The sequence below is a fragment of the Balearica regulorum genome, unplaced genomic scaffold, assembly GCF_011004875.1.
Source record: "Balearica regulorum gibbericeps isolate bBalReg1 unplaced genomic scaffold, bBalReg1.pri scaffold_57_arrow_ctg1, whole genome shotgun sequence".
NCBI classification, from domain to species: domain Eukaryota; kingdom Metazoa; phylum Chordata; class Aves; order Gruiformes; family Gruidae; genus Balearica; species Balearica regulorum.
This window is the reverse complement of record NW_022679074.1, coordinates 444,917-462,428: the sequence shown is the minus strand read 5'-3', so window position 1 is coordinate 462,428 and position 17,512 is coordinate 444,917. Positions and strand designations below refer to the sequence as shown.

The 17,512-nt window shown below is 51.2% G+C and overlaps 1 pseudogene; it reads right to left on the bottom strand.

Moving 5' to 3' along the window:
• Positions 1-3,311: 3,311 nt before the first annotated feature.
• On the bottom strand, positions 3,312-16,148 carry LOC142599815 (ubiquitin carboxyl-terminal hydrolase 38-like; annotated as a pseudogene).
• Between the last annotated feature and the right edge of the window lie 1,364 nt (positions 16,149-17,512).

The following is a 17,512-nucleotide window of genomic DNA, read 5'->3' as shown; positions in this document are numbered from 1 at the left end:
TTCAGAGGTTCCCCACCTTTATGGAGTTGAGCCAGAGCCCCTTCAACCTCAGAAACGGTCCTTCAGTTAAACACCAGTAACTCGGAGATTCTAATGCCAACTCATTTCTCCCTTGCTCTGGTAATCCTCAAAAAAGATGCAGGAAGACTCACAAAGCCCTGCTATCTCCGTGTCTGGCCTGCCAACATACCGGTATTGCGAGAGAGATCTCCTGTTCCACGGACTGCTCGGGCTAGCCAGCTGCTTAATTCGCAGGAATGTAAAAGCAGCTCTTCTTAGGAAAAGAAACACGAAACAAAAAACTACCCGTGAGCAGAAACATGCCTTTCCCAACTGGCATTGGTGCAAAAAGCACCAACCTGCCTAGTTACAATTGGAAAGGACTAAACAAAAGTTTCCTTTCAGCACATAATACGATGGGAACAGGACTGTCAAGTCTGCTTTAAGGCTATTCTCCCGGTTACATTGCTACATTCACAGATGGAGAAAACCCCAGCAAACCAACACAAAACCCAACAAACCTCTTTCAATGGGGTCATAAGAACAGTCACTCTCACAAAGGTTGTTCGAGACCGAGTCAACAAGCTCCACCAAGACCTGCTGAGCGAACGTCCAAGCTGCTTCCTTCTCGGAGGTCTCCTCCTGTGCCTGCAGTGGTTGTGTCTGATGGCGTTCGCAAGGTTCCTGCCAAGGCAATGCTGCCTGTAAAACATTCAGGCTTTAGCTGTTACTTCTCTGATCTGGAAGAACCACTTAGCAAACAATCAAGGACATCAGCACATGCAGCATCTGGTCCCTCCAGCCTCTGGTTCTGTGAAAAACATTCCTATGAGAAAGTGCTGGAAAGCAGGCTCACATTCACCTGGGCAGTAGCAAAACCCCCACAGGTTAGAGGGGAACTTCTTCCTCGACACAGCGGTTTTCTTTTTGCTTAAGTCGGAAAAGCAAGTGGCTCGTGACTGGCCAAACTAAGCCTTTCCTGCTGCCTTCACCTGCCCTGATCTCCAGACACGCAGCTGTATTGGGACTGCAAAGAAAGATGACAGTTAGCCTTGGGGCAAGCGGAAGGCGGTCCAGGATTTTCTGCACTTTCCAGCATTCATCTTTTCTAAGCTGCTCGTTACAACCCACAGGATATCCTCTTATATCCTTCGATGGCCAGATTGAGAAAACAAAAGGGCAAGGTTGAGTAACAATGAATAATAAAGGCTTGCCTTTTGTGCTTACTGTGGATTAGGAATGACTGGTATCATCCACTGACTACTTGGAAATCACGGGTGCACGTGCCCTATTACTTAGGTTATAAGGTAGGAAGATGCTTTTTTGTATTTCAGAGCCTTGCGAGTATTCCTGTAGGGCATTATCATCATGAACAGAGCTAAGCTAACTGCTTGACTTTACAACTGCACAAGCTACAGAAAAAACCTGCTCTCAGGTTTGTCCTCTTGATCAGGCGTCTAATGAGGCAAAGTCACCGGAGCCTGACTGCTTCAAAGAAAGCACTCTTCTGTCTCGCTTTTGCCTCAGAAACTGACTGCAGGTATGGCTTGTTTGGCTGCAGGGTTTGTGAGCCCGGCTTTGCCTTGGACCTCTCCTTCTTCGGCTGGCCCGGCCATGGCTCCTCCTCCTTCTGCCAGGCTGGAGAGCAAAGAGGGTGGTCGCTCAAGAGGTACGTCTGCCTGACATCCGATCTCCACCTTTACTGCGCAGTCCCCAGGCTCATCTGAACACAGCTCTGGAAAGCAAAGGCATAAGGAATGGCACGTGTTGGGGTGGGTGGAGCTTTAAACGTCATGACTCTGCCTGATGATTCAGTAGGACAAACTACATGCCAAGAATGTGCAGCAAAATGACTCCTGTGAAGTAAAATGGCAAAAACCTACACCCCAGCTGAGGAGGAGGAACAATATCGTGGTGATCTGTCGGCCCTCTGACGCCGTGTGCTCTTAACCCCTGCTGCCACCCTTGGGAAGGACTCCTGGCAGCACGTGTCACTCAGCAGAGGTGAGATGTCGCGGTCCAGACCACTAGGTCTCCCCGTGAAGAACATGCGCCTTCTCTTCCTGCCCCTGCCACAAGAGCCCTGGAGGTAAGAGCACACCTCACATGCAGGCACATGGTCGGAACTGTACCTGTCTCTTAGAGGAGAGCTAAGAGACCGTGCTCGGAAAAGAAGGGCTATAGAGAACACCAGACAATCTGCATTAGCCAGGTGGACCAAAAACTTCCACAGCAGACCGCCTTATTCTGGGTGGAACGCTATGCCGATGGAGAAAAGCCTCCGTGCAGCCGGGCGGCAGTGCAGCAGGCTCACAGGGCCCCAGCAGTGGCACTGTTAACAAACCTCAGGGCATGTCTGATGAGCATCTGGAAAGATGAAAGAAAGAAGCCCTGCACTGTGTGCCAGGCTGTGCACTGAAACCTGAAGGAAGGTCAATTAACCTCTGGAAAAGTCACCCTAATTCGCCCTGTCTGTTAACGTTCAATGCGATGAATTCCAGGATGTTATAAACGCAAGAGTTTGAGAACCACACCCCAAAGCGGTGCTCCCAACTGCAGCATGAATTGACACAGGCTGCCCGTCTGTGCTCTTCACCCCAGCACTGGAGATTTCTGCCCAAACTCCTCCAGGCAGAAAGAGGCCTGTGTCTTGATGGCTTCCCATCCCAGAAAAGCTGACCCTGCTCTCCTAAGGCCTCTCCCACCCACACACAATGCCAAGGTGGAGAAATGTAGCCGCTGCTTACTTTTGCCTGGCACCGAACCAAAGTCTCGATGCTCTTGGCAGTTAACGTCACCGACTAGGCAAGAGAGCAAAAGCACAGTGGCAGAAACTCCTTTGATGGTCTATGCCAGAAAACAGAGTCACTCTCTCAACCCAGCTGGAACAACAAAGACACAGATCTACTGCGGCCCAAGACCTTCATGAGGACATTAATTGAGGGCAATGTGGTCACTCGCCTTTCCTGGGCTCCTTTCCCTTGCCTGTGCACAGGGAATGGACAAAGTAAGAGCTCTGTATCACTGAACCCGCCTTTGCTCTGTCCCCTACCAGCCAGTCCAGCGCCTTTTACATCAAAACAGCCAGAGAAGTAGTCCAGGCACAATCGGAGCAGGTGGTGACAGCCGGATTGGCTCCAAGCGCTTACGTTCCCACCACAAGGCTGAGCAACTCGGCCAGCGCTGCCCGCAGCTGCCCCAGCCGTGCGTGTACCTCTCCCCCAACTCTCGAGCTGACTTTCAGCTGCAGCCCGAGCATCCCACCAGCTGCCACACTGATGCCAGAGCTTTGCTCCTCCAGCGGGGCTTACCTGAGGATGGCGTCCAGCCAGAGCTCTTTCATCTCTTGCGAGCTGCAGAAGACAGGAGAAGCAGTATTGCACCGCGCTGCCACCAACTAGGTGTAATGGTGTTTTCCCCACTGGGAAAACCCAGACCTCTGCGGTCAGGTTGGCTTCTCAAGGTGCAAAGGGTTTTTCTGGCAGAAGCAGAAGACATCAGGCCTCTGCCTCCCCCCACTCCCCGAGGGCCCTTTTCCCCTGCCGGTGCCTGCCTGCAGCTGTGCTCCCGTCCCAGCAGCTGGAGTGCACGGACAGCAGGGCTGTCCTCCCCACATCATCTGGCAAGGGGGGCTGCAGGCAACTACCAGGAATCGTGCTCCTCTGACACCAGGAAGACCTGTCGAAAAAGCAGCTTGCCCCTTGCTCTTGGGCTTTCCAAAAAGGGGCTTCCACTGCACCCAGGAGCTCGGGACTGACAGGGGCCCATCAGGGGAGTAGGACAAAGCACGTCTGTCTGCTCTCTTTGGACAGATGAAGGATGGAGCAAGTCAAAACCCAGAAGGCTCTGCTCGTCACCGAGCCTCATCTCTCCAGGAGTCCCTTTTGACCCTGCAGCTCTACAGCCTTTGGGGTGCCCCTGGGCTGAGGAGCACCCCACGGCCCAGACACGGGGCTTCTCCAGAGTGGGGAGCGACAGCCCCCTTCCGCCACAACTGTACCTGGGGTTTCCCGGGAGCAGACGGGACTGACTGCCTGCACTCCCACCCCCAGCCCACACTTTGCCTCACCCCTTTGGCAGCGCACAGCTTGTGCACGGGCTGTTGCCCGAGGGGAGAGGGTCAGCTCAGGAAATCACCTGGTGACGCTACAAAAACAAAGCGGTGCCTCTGCTTTCCCTCCCCGCCCCTGACGCGAGCCTGAGGAGCCAGCCGGGGTCTGAAGGCGAACACCGGGCCAGAGAGCCCAATGCCTGTGTGACACGTCACCGCGACTCACCTCAAAGTGACCAGGCGGAGGCTGGTGGGCCAGGCGAGGACGAGGGTACTGCTGCAGTGCAGGCCCAATGCCGCGTCTTCTCCTGCACACCTGTACGCTGACTTCTCGCTGCACAGCACCCACAGCTCGCTGAGACACACCGTGTGCTCCAGCCAGAAGCTGGTGCCACATCTGCAGCCAGGAAGAGCAGGGGCTGATGGTGAGGTTGCCTTCTGTGGGCAGCAACTACGGCAACCCTCCTTGGGAGAGCCATTGCACCCAGAGGGAGCCCTGGGAAGGGCGGCCCAGAGGCGCAAGTCACGCAAATCGGTGGCAGCATCCCTGCCCGGGAGCCATCCTGACTCTTAGTGCCCTGTTTTCTGACCTCCCGACCCTACCGAGAAAGCCTCCCGGGGACTCTCTTGGACACTGGAGCGAAGGCAAGCTTGAGAGGCCTTTGCAAGATGTCTCCTGAGGGCTGGTTTTGGCAGTAGGAGTTGGGAAGACGGAGCACTGCCGTCTTCGCCTCTTACCTGAACTTGGCAATAGCAAGGGAGTCTCGGAAAAGCAGGAGGTCTCTCCTCCTCGTCCTCCCATGCCAGGTCACCTCCACGCGCTCGCTGCGGAGGAGCTCGGGATGCCGTCGGGACACGAGGGCACCCAGCTGGCTGCCGCCAGAGCCGCCCCTGCAAAGGACACAGTTGCAGGCACGAGGCATGCGGCTCTGCCGGGAACCATCCGTGCCTGGGTGGCACAGAGATGGCGCAGGCACGCACCGGGAGAAGCAGCAGCTCAGCTGGCCCATCGTGCTGCCGCCAGGAAGACGCTCGTGTCGTGGAAGTGCTCAGCAAGGGGAAGAGCAAGGCCCCGCAAGGCCTTCTGAGGCTGGGAAGTGATGTCCCTGTGCCAGGGCAGCGCTGCTCCGGCCAGAGCCCGTCTCTCCCCAGCGCTGCCCACACTCGCACAGCGCCGCACTGGGAGACACTGGTGGTCGTGCTGGCTGTGGGAGTCACAAGGGCACTTTGGGATGCGCAGGGGGGCACGCCCAGGGCGGGGGGACACAGCGGGCACTGGGGCTCCGGGCACAAGGAGCCGTTCCTACTCTAATGGCTCTTCCCACACTCCTAGCAAACCAAAGGAACTACAGCCAAGCTCAGGGTCCGGAACAAGGCAGACCGCTGCTGGCAGGAGTCTCCTCGCAGCCAAGAGAGACACTTCGTGCCTGACCCCTGCCAGCCAGGCAAAGGCCGCCTGAAAGGCAGCCCTTCGCTACCTCAGCTCCCACTGCCACCATCCCTCTGCACAGGGTGATGTCCAGTCCTTCTGTCTGCTCCTCCGTACCGGATCCAGGGCTCAGGCCAGGCTTGGAGAGACTCTCTGGGTGAACAACGATGGGCAACAGCCTGGATTGTGTGCTCCCGACACGCTGTGGACAGGCAATCCTCAGCAGCGAGGTGCTGACAGCTGTGCCTGAGGAAGACACCATGGTATCGGTGAGCCGAGGTCGCAGGCGAGCAGGCCAGTGTCACCCGACTGGTCCCACCAAACCTGTTCGACTCCCCCAGACCCCGGTGCCTTTGGTGCCACAGTCCATGGCTCTGCTTGGGCTGGGGCACACCTCCTGTCCCAGGACACAAGCTCCAGCAAATGTTGCAGTATACAGCCGTACAGCTGTATTTTTCAGCCATTTTGCGACATTATGATTGCATTTGCATGCTCCCAGTTCAAAATGCTTGGGGCAGAATTTCCTGAAGCGTTACGGCTTGTTCAATTCTGCTCCCACTGAAGAAAGCCCCCCCCCCGCTAATTTCAGCGGCAGCGGAATTTGGGCAATCTGGAAAGCTTTGGGAAAAACATTGCCTCTCATTTAAGAAAGTTCAAATTTTCCCTTTTTATACCTGAGGATTTGAAACAGCTTTCACGTTACAGGGTTCCTCAGGTGTTTCTATAGGAAAAGAACTGGCTGAAGTGAGGACTTGACAAAAGAAGGACAATGGAAGGAATCAGTGGGCACTGACCCCCTGATTTTCTGCTGAGGAGTAGGAAAACATCCTGACAATCCCAGCTGTTTGGATTAGGTAGCAGATCAGGCCCATTGTGGGTATAGGGTAATGACATTTGACACAAGAGCAATCTGGCACCATTTACTCCAAAATAAAACGTATTAAGGCATACAACCCTCGTTATGGGGCGGGGCGGGGGGAAGGGAAAACACCCCAAAACAAGCCGAAACATTTCTCCACTTTTATTCACCTACCATCCCGGGGAAGCTTTAGTGTGCAGCACTCCCACGTTATTTTCCAACTTTTACAGGTAATTTAGCAGGCACTCATCTGTAGCCTGCAAAACTGAAGTACTTGTCTGAGAACTGAGAATGCCCGGGGAGTCTATGACCCTGCACACGCTCGCTCAGAAAAAGCAGGGAATGATTTTAAGGAGTGTTTACTCCTGAAGTTTAAGAGAGCACAGCAAAGTTCAGGTCTCCTACATAATCTAAGTAAGAGTAATATAATATTTCATGTACAAACTCTAACCAGTTCTACTCAGACCAAACATCAGGACTCGAGTCCAGCCTGAAAACTGGACCAGGGGCGAACCAACTAACTTCAGTGCTAGAAAAATGTTGTCTTTCACTGCGCACTTGTCACAGACAGCAGTCAAGACAGAATAAATTCCCGAGCTTATCGTAGCATTGATGTTGCTTAAGAATGTATGGCACGTGGTAATCCACCTTGGCTGGATTTTGGTTGTTGGGATGAGCCGCATCCAGCCTTTCTCTTTTTCCTTGGAACAGCTGAAGGTTTCCTGTCAAAGGTAATAGGACTGCACTGAGGCAGACGGTCGACTTTCTTTCCAAACTCTTCTTCCAACTGTGCTAAGCTGAAGGAGAAACAAACCCAACCAAGTTAAATGTCACTCCATTGCTGCAGAAACAAATGTATTGTTGAGGAGCATGCGTGCTATCCACAGAGCTATCCAGATAATGCGGAGCGAGGGCAGAGCGATTGGCTGCCTGAGGGGTCACTCCCCCACAGTGCCCGCCCTTCCCTCTGGTGATGTTTTCTCGCATTGGCTGTCAGAGATGTCTGTCCCCTCCCAGTCAAATTGGCTGTCCTGGGTCCGCTGACTCCCCATAGACTTGTGGGCGGGCGTTGCCAGGCGACTCACTCCGCCTTGAGGGTTTAGAGCCTAAGGGTGAAACTGTGGGCCCTCCCAAAAGGCTGTGGGTAATAAAAGACAGGTTTGGGCCCTAAAAATGCGCCTTTTGGCCCTGGAAAGGAGGCGTTGGGCACTGGAAAAGATGCTCCAACTGCCGCTTTGGACCCTGGAAAGCAGGGAGAGGAGAGGGGCCTGGAGAAGAGCCCTTGGGGGGGGGTCTGTGCTTGAAGGCAGGGAAGGAGGACGCAGCTCCAGGCTGTACTGGGAAGGATCAGGGGTTCCAGTTTGTACTGGGAGGGGCCCCAGTCGGTATTGGGAGTGGTTAAAAGGGTGCAGTTTGTATTGAGATGGTGCAGAGTCTGCACTGGGAGGGGTTAAAGGTGTAACCGATGTGTTTAACTTTTTTTTAACTCTGGTGATGGGATAGCTTGTGTATAGTCTCTGTAAACGAGGTGACGAGATTATTAGCAATAGTAAGGTAATGGCCGAATGATTGTGGTGTTAGTAACCAGTCTTGCTGCTATGGTCCCTGTACAGCCCCAACCTAACAGGTAACTAATAAAAACAGTTTAAGAACGAGAACCTGAGAGCTTGGGGTTACCATGGAGCTGATAAATTGTGCAGTTGGTACATGAGCCAAGTAATATTTCATTTTCGGTCAAAACCATGTCCTATGAGTGAACTTTGTTCCTTATAATCTAATTACAATACCAAAACACACCTCCATTGTCAAAGCTACCCGCCTCCAAGGTACGACCACCCCTCACGGGGCGTGCTCTCTGAATTGCTTGAAGTCTGTGGCTTTAAAAGCAAAGCGAGAAAGTTTTCCACCAATCATAAGGAATTAACTATGTAACTATGTGATGTAATTGTAACTATGTGTGTTTGGAGACTATAAATCTGTGGGTGTTTGTAGGCTGGGTGGGCATGTTTAGGAGGAGAGATCCCCCATGCACCCCAGCGCTGAATAAACCCCTGTTGGCTTTCTAAACCGCCTTTCTGTTTGGAAAGGTTTTTTTATTGCCGTTTGAGCGGTAACAAAGGGATCCACTTTGTACTGGGACAGGGCCCAGTCTGTACTGGGAGGGTTTTAAGGGATCCAGTTTCTACTGGCGTGGTGTCCAGTCTGCAGTGGGAGGGGTCTGGAGGACGGAGCTTTTACTGGTACTGAGGACCAGGGAAGCAGCTTGTACTGGGACAGGCCCAGGTCTGTACAGGGAGGGGATAAATTGACCCAGTTTGACCTGGCAGGGCTCCTCGACTTGACCTGGAGGAGTTAAAAGGATCAGCTTTTAGTGGGCAGGTGTCCTGGTCTGTACTGGGAGATCTTTCTGATCCCTTGGCTTTGGTGTAAGGCCTGATTGCTCTGCAGCTTGGTCACAGTCCTGCTGCGTGGTCGTCCTGTGACCGCAGGCAGGGACAGGCAACGGGCACTTCTGTGACAGAGCTGGCCTCCGTAGGACTGGTTCCATGGTGAAAGGGGATCTCCTCAGGGCAGTGCCTGAAGGCTTGAACCTTCCTCCAGAGTCACTCTCAAGAACATGCCTGAGAATGTGGCCCAGAGATGAAAACACAGGTGAACAGCTAAAGGGTGTGAGTGTGCAGGGTGGGGGCACACAGCAGTGTCCTCGCAGAGCCAGTCCTCCTGGGACAGCCGTGAAGGACCAGCAGAGCAGGGTCTGGCCTGTGCCCGTGGTCACTGGACAGCCTGGGGAAGCTGCCTGTGCTGGTTTTGGCTGGGATGGAGTTCATTTTCTTCAGAGTAGCTAGGATGGGGCTGTGTTTTGGATTTGTGCTGAAGACAGTGTTGGTAATACAGAGATGGTTTTGTTATTGCTGAGCAGGGCTTACGTGGAGTCAAGGCCTGCTCTGCTTCTCACCCCACCCCACCAGCGAGGAGGCTGGGGGTGCACAAGAAGTTTGGAGGGGAAAGAGCCAAGACAGCTGACCCCACCTGAGCAAAGGGATATTTCACACCCTATGACATCGTGCTCAGCATATAAAGCTGGGGGAAGAAGAAGGAAGATGGGGGCATTGGGAGTGATGGTATTTGTCTTCCCAAGTAACCATTACACATGATGGATCCTTGCTTTCTTGGAGATGGCTGAACACCTGCCTGCCCATGGGAAATGGTGAGTGAATTCCTTGCTTTGCTTTGCTTGTGCACACAGCTTTTGCTTGACTCACTGGTAGCCTTGCTATTCTCTCCCTGTGGTGGGTTGACCCTGGCTGGGGGCCAGGTGGCCACCAGAGCCCCTCTATCACTCCTCTCCTTCTCTAGACAGGGGAGAAAAAGTATAACAAAAAGCTTGTGGGTCGAGATAAGGACAGGGAGAGATCACTCACTAATTATTGTCAGAAGGAAAACAGACTGATCTTAGAGAGGGAATTCATCTAATTTATTACTAAGCAAAACAGAGTAGAGGAATGAGAAATAAAATCAAATCTTAAAACACCTCCCCCCACCCCTCCCATCTTCCCACGGCAACCACGGGGTGCAGACCTTCAGGAGCAAACTGCTCCAGCGTGGGTCCCCCACAGGGTCACAAGTCCTGCCAGCAAACCTGCTCTGGCGTGGGCTCCTCTCTCCACGGGGCCACAGGTCCTGCCAGGAGCTTGCTCCAGCGCGGGCTTCCCACGGGCCACAGCCTCCTTCAGGTGTCTCCACCTGCTCTGGCGTGGGGTCCTCCATGGGCTGCAGGTGGAATCACTACACCCCCTCATCCTTCCGCCATGGGCTGCAGGGGGACAGCCTGCTTCACCATGGTCTTCACCACGGGCTGCAGGGGGATCTCTGCTCCGGCGCCTGGAGCACCTCCTGCCCCTCCTTCTGCACTGACCTGGGTGTCAGCAGAGTTTCTTACATCTTCTCACTCCTCTCTCTGGCTGCAAAAGCTCTAACTGTTTTTCTCCTTCTTAAATACATTATCACAGAGGCGCTGATTGGCTTGGCCTTGGCCAGTGGCAGGTCCATCTTGGAGCCGACTGGCATTGGCTCTGTCAGACACAGGGGAAGCTTCTAGCAGCTTCTCACAGGAGCCACCCCTGTAGCCCCCCCGCTAACAAAATCTTGCCACGCAAACCCAACACACTCCCCCATCGTGACAGGGGTGGGACTGAGCGAGAGGCTGCGTGGTGCTCAGCTGCCGTCTGGGGTTAAACCATGACACTTGCTTGAACTCTGGCATACCATAAGCCTGCCACCCCATAACCCTAGCAAACTGTAGCCTTAGCATCCCAGAACCCCAGCACATTTTAGCCCCAAGATATCAAAAAATGGAACACAAACTCCCTGGAGATCTCTGCCAGAGCCTTCAGGTGGCCCCGGGTCTCAGATATCACAGCTTTGAAGTGGGAGTGGGACAGAGCCAACAGGACAAGACCGGCATCCACCTTCACACCCTGAAAAAGTGCCCAGGTTAACAGTCCCAGGGAGAAGGCTGAGGCACTCAGACACTTTGAACCAGCCAGCCATGGCCACAGGGCTTCAGCTCATCATTTCCGTGCCAGAGCCACCAGGCAGATGAACCTGTCCTGCCTGCGAGACCCCTCAGACAGCACTGCCCAGCTCCAGATACAGGCTGGAGACAACCTCAGCTCTATGGGGAGGCGCTTCCTGGGAGCAGGATCTCTCACGGGGGCACTGCGAAACCATCCTCATGCCTGGATGCCTGAGAAACTTCGATGTGCTGCTCCATATCGCACCAAAACCAGGGGTACCGGAAGGCTGCTGTGGTGGCCGCCAAGAGAACCAACTCACCTGGGCTGCTCTGCGGCCACTGGGCACCTTTGCTGTCAGGCAGGTCACAGCGTTGCCCTGTAATCGTCTGTCACCTTCCTGCAGGACACTCTTCAGCGCAGGGTACATCTCTGCTAGGTCACCCTTGGGACAAAGATCAAAAGGGAGGGACTGGCTTTGCTTTTCCCCCATTCCCTGGGTGCCACAAGAGAGACCTGCCACCCCCAAATCAGCTGTGTGACATGGACACCACGTATGAGCTGCAGATGGGGGTCAGGATGACTGTGGGGAGAGGGCAGGCCATTCTGCAGTGCCCCCGGTGCGGGCAGAAAGCAGCGCTGCAGACAACCGGCGGAAGCCCAGGGCTGCCGGCGGCCGGCGGTGGGGCCCAGCAGGGTGCGGTGCCTGCAGAAATGCCTGGCTCCTTGAGCCTCGGCCCCGGGGCTGCAGCACGGGACTGGCACTGGCTGGGGCTTCGCTGGGACAAAACAAGCAGGGATGACCCTGACACCCCGCATACCTACCTGGTCTGCGATCTGACAGCCTGTCCCGCTGCCCATTACTGCCACGGGATCCAGAGAGCAGCACTGCTGCCCCAGCGTGGTCCTGAGCCATCTCTCAACAGATGAGTCTTTAACCAGCAGCCCTAAAGAGAGGAAAAATTGCCCAGAATTAAGCTGTTCTCCAGTTTTTGCAGGCAGTGAGTTTCTCTGAGCTGCCTGGTGGTGCCCCTTCTGAGGAATGCTCAAGAAACAGGGCAGCTGCCTGTACCTGCAGGCAGGCAGCAGAGCGTGCACAGTGGGAGTGAGCAATGGTTTGTGCGGCTGTTGAATGGCTTTGGGCCTTAAATGTCTCCAGCCTGGTACGCCAGGTTCCTTTTCCTTGCAGGTTGCATTTAGAGCTTAAATAGCCTTTTTGAAAAAACAAAACAAACAAAGAGATGGGCAATTTTTTTTTCCTCCCAGTTGGGCTTTTTTTCCCCCCGTCCTGGCCACTCTGCAAGGTGATGTTCATCACCAATAGTAGGGTGCAGGATTGGGCCCAGGACAGGGCTTTGGAAGGCCACACGTTTCTTGAGCCTCCCGGTAATGCAGTTCCTGAGGAGTGCTCAAGAAATGGAGTCAGTTGCCCAAAACTGCTATTTTTGGCCTCTCCCCAGAGCTCTCTGTCCGGCTCCCTGCCCCCATTTTTTAATCCTTCCCTCTCTGTCTGTAGCCCATCATGACATTTTTCCTTCCCTTTTTGTCTCTCTTTGGCTCCCCGATCTTTTTTAATCCCTCCCTCCCTGCCCTATAGCCTGTTGCTATTTTTGTCTTTCTCCACATGTCTCTCTCCCGTTCCCTGTCCTTCTCTTTTTTCTGTCACCATCTCCTGCTTCCTGCCCTAAGTTTCCCTCTCTCTCCTGCAGCCTGTCCCCTCTTTCCTGCCTGTATCCCCCGCTCAGCTGGCTGTGCTTCTCTCTTCTCTCCGGGCCTCCGTCCTGCTCCCCATCCCCTTTTGGGGACCGCTCTTTGGAGAGGATTGCTGTCTTACCTGCAAGTATCGTTTGTTGCATCCACGAGGTCTTTCTGGAGGGGAGGGTCTCCATTTGCCGAATTGAAGCCACGGGTGCTATTTTGGTTTTTGTAAAACAGAACATAAGCGGTGTCCTTTGGAAATCTACTGGTCATTTTCTGGACTGACTGAAATGAGGTAAATGTCACTCTGCTGTCATTGAACAGAAACCATTCTCTTGACTCATCAGTGTCACTTTCTACAACAGTAGAAGGGCTCTCCCCTGTCAACAACTTAGCCTGAGGAGAAACTAAAGAATCACCTGCAGAGTGCTGGCAGGGTCCTGAAGGCCCTGACCCAGGAACATTTCTAGCATATGACCAGTAATGTCCACTTTCAGAGGATACACCAGGATGCATCACCACGGAGCTTAACAAATAGGGCTCCAATCGTGGGCGAGTCACTTCATCAGCACCTGAGGGCTTTAGTTTTTTAGCAATATTTTCTCCAATATCAGAAACCTCAACACCAACAGACCGACCTCTTGAAACTACACCTGGAGAGGATGCTACTCACAGGAATACTCATTTTCACAGGAATACTTCTTGTCACCGCTGAGGATCTCAGGCGCCAGAAAACAATGCAGTAAACCTGTAACTGACAGAGGGTTTTCACCTACTACCCTCTGAGGCATTTTATTCTTACCTTGACCTTTGTTGCGTTCAGAATTTGTAGTCTTCTCAGACTTTGGCTCAGCAGAAAAATCCTTTGTGGTTCCTTTCTTTGTGATTGGGTCACATCCACCATTTGCTTCCAACTTGAGAGGTCTTTTTCCCAGCAGGACTCATCAGTGGAGTCTGAGTTTGCACCACGTTGTCGCCTTTCCCTTCAGTACGTTCCATGCGTTTTGGGCCAACATTCTCCAAGGAGTTGGAGGACAGAAAGCCAGAGAGAGATCTGTGAAAGCTTCTTCCTTTTGAGACACACTTTTGCAGTTCAGGCAGCGTATAGTAATCTTCACTTTTCCTCCAAACATCTTCTCGATCAGAGTTCTTTCTTCACTTCCCTTACCAGACCCTTCAGCAAATACTTTTGCCTTATTGACAGCTTCTTGTTTCTGGGACTTTGCATTGGTTTTACTTTCAGAAGTCTTTGCTGAAGACCAAGTTTTCCAGGTCTTCTCTTCTTCATGCAGCCTGAAGACAAAGAAAAATAGATCCAAACAGCTGTGCTATTTTCCACACAAATCCTGCTGCACCATTTCAGACTTTTTTTCCCAGTTATGCTAAAAAAAATATAGATGGTTCAGTGGCTAGAAGTGTCTTACATTCAAAAAAGGTATTTGTTATTTTTTGTATGAGCAAGTTGAAACATACAGGTCAGTACCATCCAAGACAGAGCATGAGAGAAGCACAAATGCATTTTATGTGGGTTTCATTGTATATAGCAGAACACAATGGATATACTGAGAGAACACGGCAAGTATTAAAAAAGCTAACCAACAATGTTTTTATTATTTACCATTACATTCTCTTGATAAATCAGTTCTCCAGTTGACTGGTTCTGTATGTCAGATTTTCTAAGAGAACAAGTAGCTGTTTATCTAGTGCCAGACTGTTTCCAAAGAAAAGGTCAGGATTTGTAGCTAAGAACGTTAAGAAACTACAAGAAAAACCAAACCAAAAAAGAAACACAAGTTGGGAAAAAAACCAAACCAAACAAAACACCACTGCTCCACTATGGAGATAAACTTCTCCAGAAGTGGAATGTGTCATAAAGCAATATTACTTAAGCCACATCTCAGCAGTCCAAAATTCAAGAGATCTACTAATAGATTTAGGTACTTTTGTATTATCCACACCACCGTTCATTTTCTTGTTTATCAACGGGTTATAAATGCACGTACATCTCTTTGTGACTTATCTAACCTGTAAGAACTATAGCTGTCTCCACCAACACGAAATACCCAGATGCACAACTAAACTGCTTTCAGCAACCACATTCTTTTACAACAGGATCATGACTCTAACATAACACTCAAATGTAGATTTGTAAAAAACATTGCTACCACTATAACCTGCTTTAAGCGATGTGGATACAAGATGGTATCCAGACTTTACCACAGATTAAACCCATGAAGCAAAGTGTTCCATATACCATACAGAAAACCAGAGACAGCCAGGAATGAGGCCCAAGATTCCCGGTGCCCACTCATGCAGTGGAACCGTTACATGACTGCTCCGAAGAGTTCAACATTATGCGATAAGACTATAGATCTATTCCCATTAATGGCACAATAACGGTACCTGTCTAGCAGGAATTTGAGATATTCTGAGCAATCCTGCTGGGATTGAGGGCTGAACCATGGTGGTCTGGAAGCCTCAAAGAAAATTCTGTTCACATAAGAGAGGGACAGACAAGGTTACATAAGAACTACTTAAAAAATTGGTTCTATTCTTTTGATCTTGACCACTGAACTTTGGACTACATTATTCTGGAGAAACTGTATTAAACACATGGTACACATAAACATTTAAGCCACTTAATCGCTTAGCAAGAGAGCACCATTAATCTTGTAGTTATCACCTCTAGTACAAAGATAAAAATAGTGGCTCCTGAAGGCAAATATTAAGTGTGTAGTGAGTGTAAATCAGATATTATTTGTAATAGCAGTTACTGTTCTTGCTGGCAAGCCTAAAAAAAATCTTTTCTTTTTTCAGAAGAACACAGTATTTCATAAACACCAGTTTACTTTTAAGGTGATCCAGTCTCATCCCCTTCACAACTAGTTTATCGTTATTACTCAAAGGGAACAATAGTGTCTTCTGCCCTTCCAGCACTAGCAAAATATTCTCAACATTTAGTTCACTTTAGAATTTGAACTACAATAAAATGTAGTGTAAAAATCACTGCAGAAAGTCACAGTTTATCCTAGACAGTTACATAAAGTCAGCTTATATCTCAAGTCAGGTCTTATTTGGATTTTTCCATTTTGCCTTCTCGAAGAAAACCTGTTACTGTTTTTTACAAAAACAACACAATGCCAAGATGTTCCACTCACGAAATACAGATTTCTCTAAGTCCATCCGCACCACCTGAACATTTGGCGACAGACTCATTCCCCAGCAAATGAATCATATTTATATTTTTCATAGACTCAAGAGGACTCCCATGGCATGATGTTTGTTCCTCAGTTTTGGTATATAGACCTAGCCTTAAAACTCAGCAGATTAAATAAACTGACGTACCTGGACATGGGCCAAAAGTGCGAACAGATGCTGTCATTTTGCCACTACTAAGTTACATCCGTGTAGTTGCAGAGAGAAAACATGTCTTCTGAAACTGAAGGAAGAGATAGACATTAGTTTCCTTGCTAGATTTCTAACAACAATGCAGTTATTCCAGCTCAGGTAATTACTTTACTTTGAAAGAAAGCAAAACATGTAACACTTCCCTTCAATACCTGAATTCTGCACTAGCGCAGCTGCAAAACTACTGTACAGTAGGAACTAACACTGCAAAACTCCTATTTCTTTAAATATTTCAATGTGTAAGAATGGACTATAGACATTTGGGTGTTTTGTTTTCATTGTGGTGTCCTATGTGCAGATCTTCAGGGCCGTGCTGAGGATCCCCTCTGAGCAGGGATGGCACAAGGCCTTTTCCACGTGCCTCCCTCACCTGGCCGTGGTCTCCCTGTTGATCAGCACTGGCATGGTGGCCTACCTGAAGCCCCCCTCCATCTCCTCCCCATCCCTGGACCTGGTGGTGTCAGTTCTCTACTCAGACGTGCCTCCAGCCATGAACCCCCTCATCTACAGCATGAGGAACCAGGAGCTCAAGGATGCAGCGTGGAAACTTACCACTGGATGGTATTTGGAAGCAATAAACTGCCCACCTTCTTCTGCACAACAGCTGTTATTTAACTCATTACAGGCCCAGCCTGTCCTCTGTAATTTATATTGTTGATGATGGTGTTTTACTTGCAATGAAGTTGTCATCCCCTCTCTAATTCAGTCTCTGCTTTTCTTTTCTGACCGAGTGGCTGTGTAAACAAGGAGCCGTGATCTCTGTGTGTTTAAAAAAAATAAAGGGCCTTGCAGCAACATTTTTTCTTTCTGAGATCCTTCCTCCAAGAACTTTGTTGAGGTGCAGGGACAGTTCCTGTGTGCTGAGGTGGCAGGGAAGAGAGTCCTGGCATGGCAGCACTGCGAGGAAGCAGTTGATCTCACAGAGCTGTTCTCTTTTCCCTGCCACACTCTCTTTCTGATCCCTTGGGTTTGGTGTAAGGCCTGATTGCTCTACAGCTTGGTCAAGGTCCTGCTGCATGGTCGTCCTGTGACTGCAGGCAGGGACAGGCAACGGGCACTTCTGTGACAGAGCTGGCCTCCGTAGGACTGGTTCCATCGTGAAAGGGGATCTCCTCAGGGCAGTGCCTGAAGGCTTAAACCTTCCTCCAGAGTCACTCTCAAGAACATGCCTGAGAATGTGGCCCAGAGATGAAAACACAGGTGAACAGCTAAAGGGTGTGAGTGTGCAGGGTGGGGGCACACAGCAGTGTCCTCGCAGAGCCAGTCCTCCTGGGACAGCCGTGAAGGACCAGCAGAGCAGGGTCTGGCCTGTGCCCGTGGTCACTGGACAGCCTGGGGAAGCTGCCTGTGCTGGTTTTGGCTGGGATGGAGTTCATTTTCTTCAGAGTAGCTAGGATGGGGCTGTGTTTTGGATTTGTGCTGAAGACAGTGTGTCGCGTGAAAGGGTACAAGTCTGATACATGGCTGAGGGAGGCCCTCCCGTTGAGTCATGAGGTTCAGAAAGGACCCCCTTGCTTTCTAAACTCCTTCTCAGAGAGGAGCCTAGGTGCGGC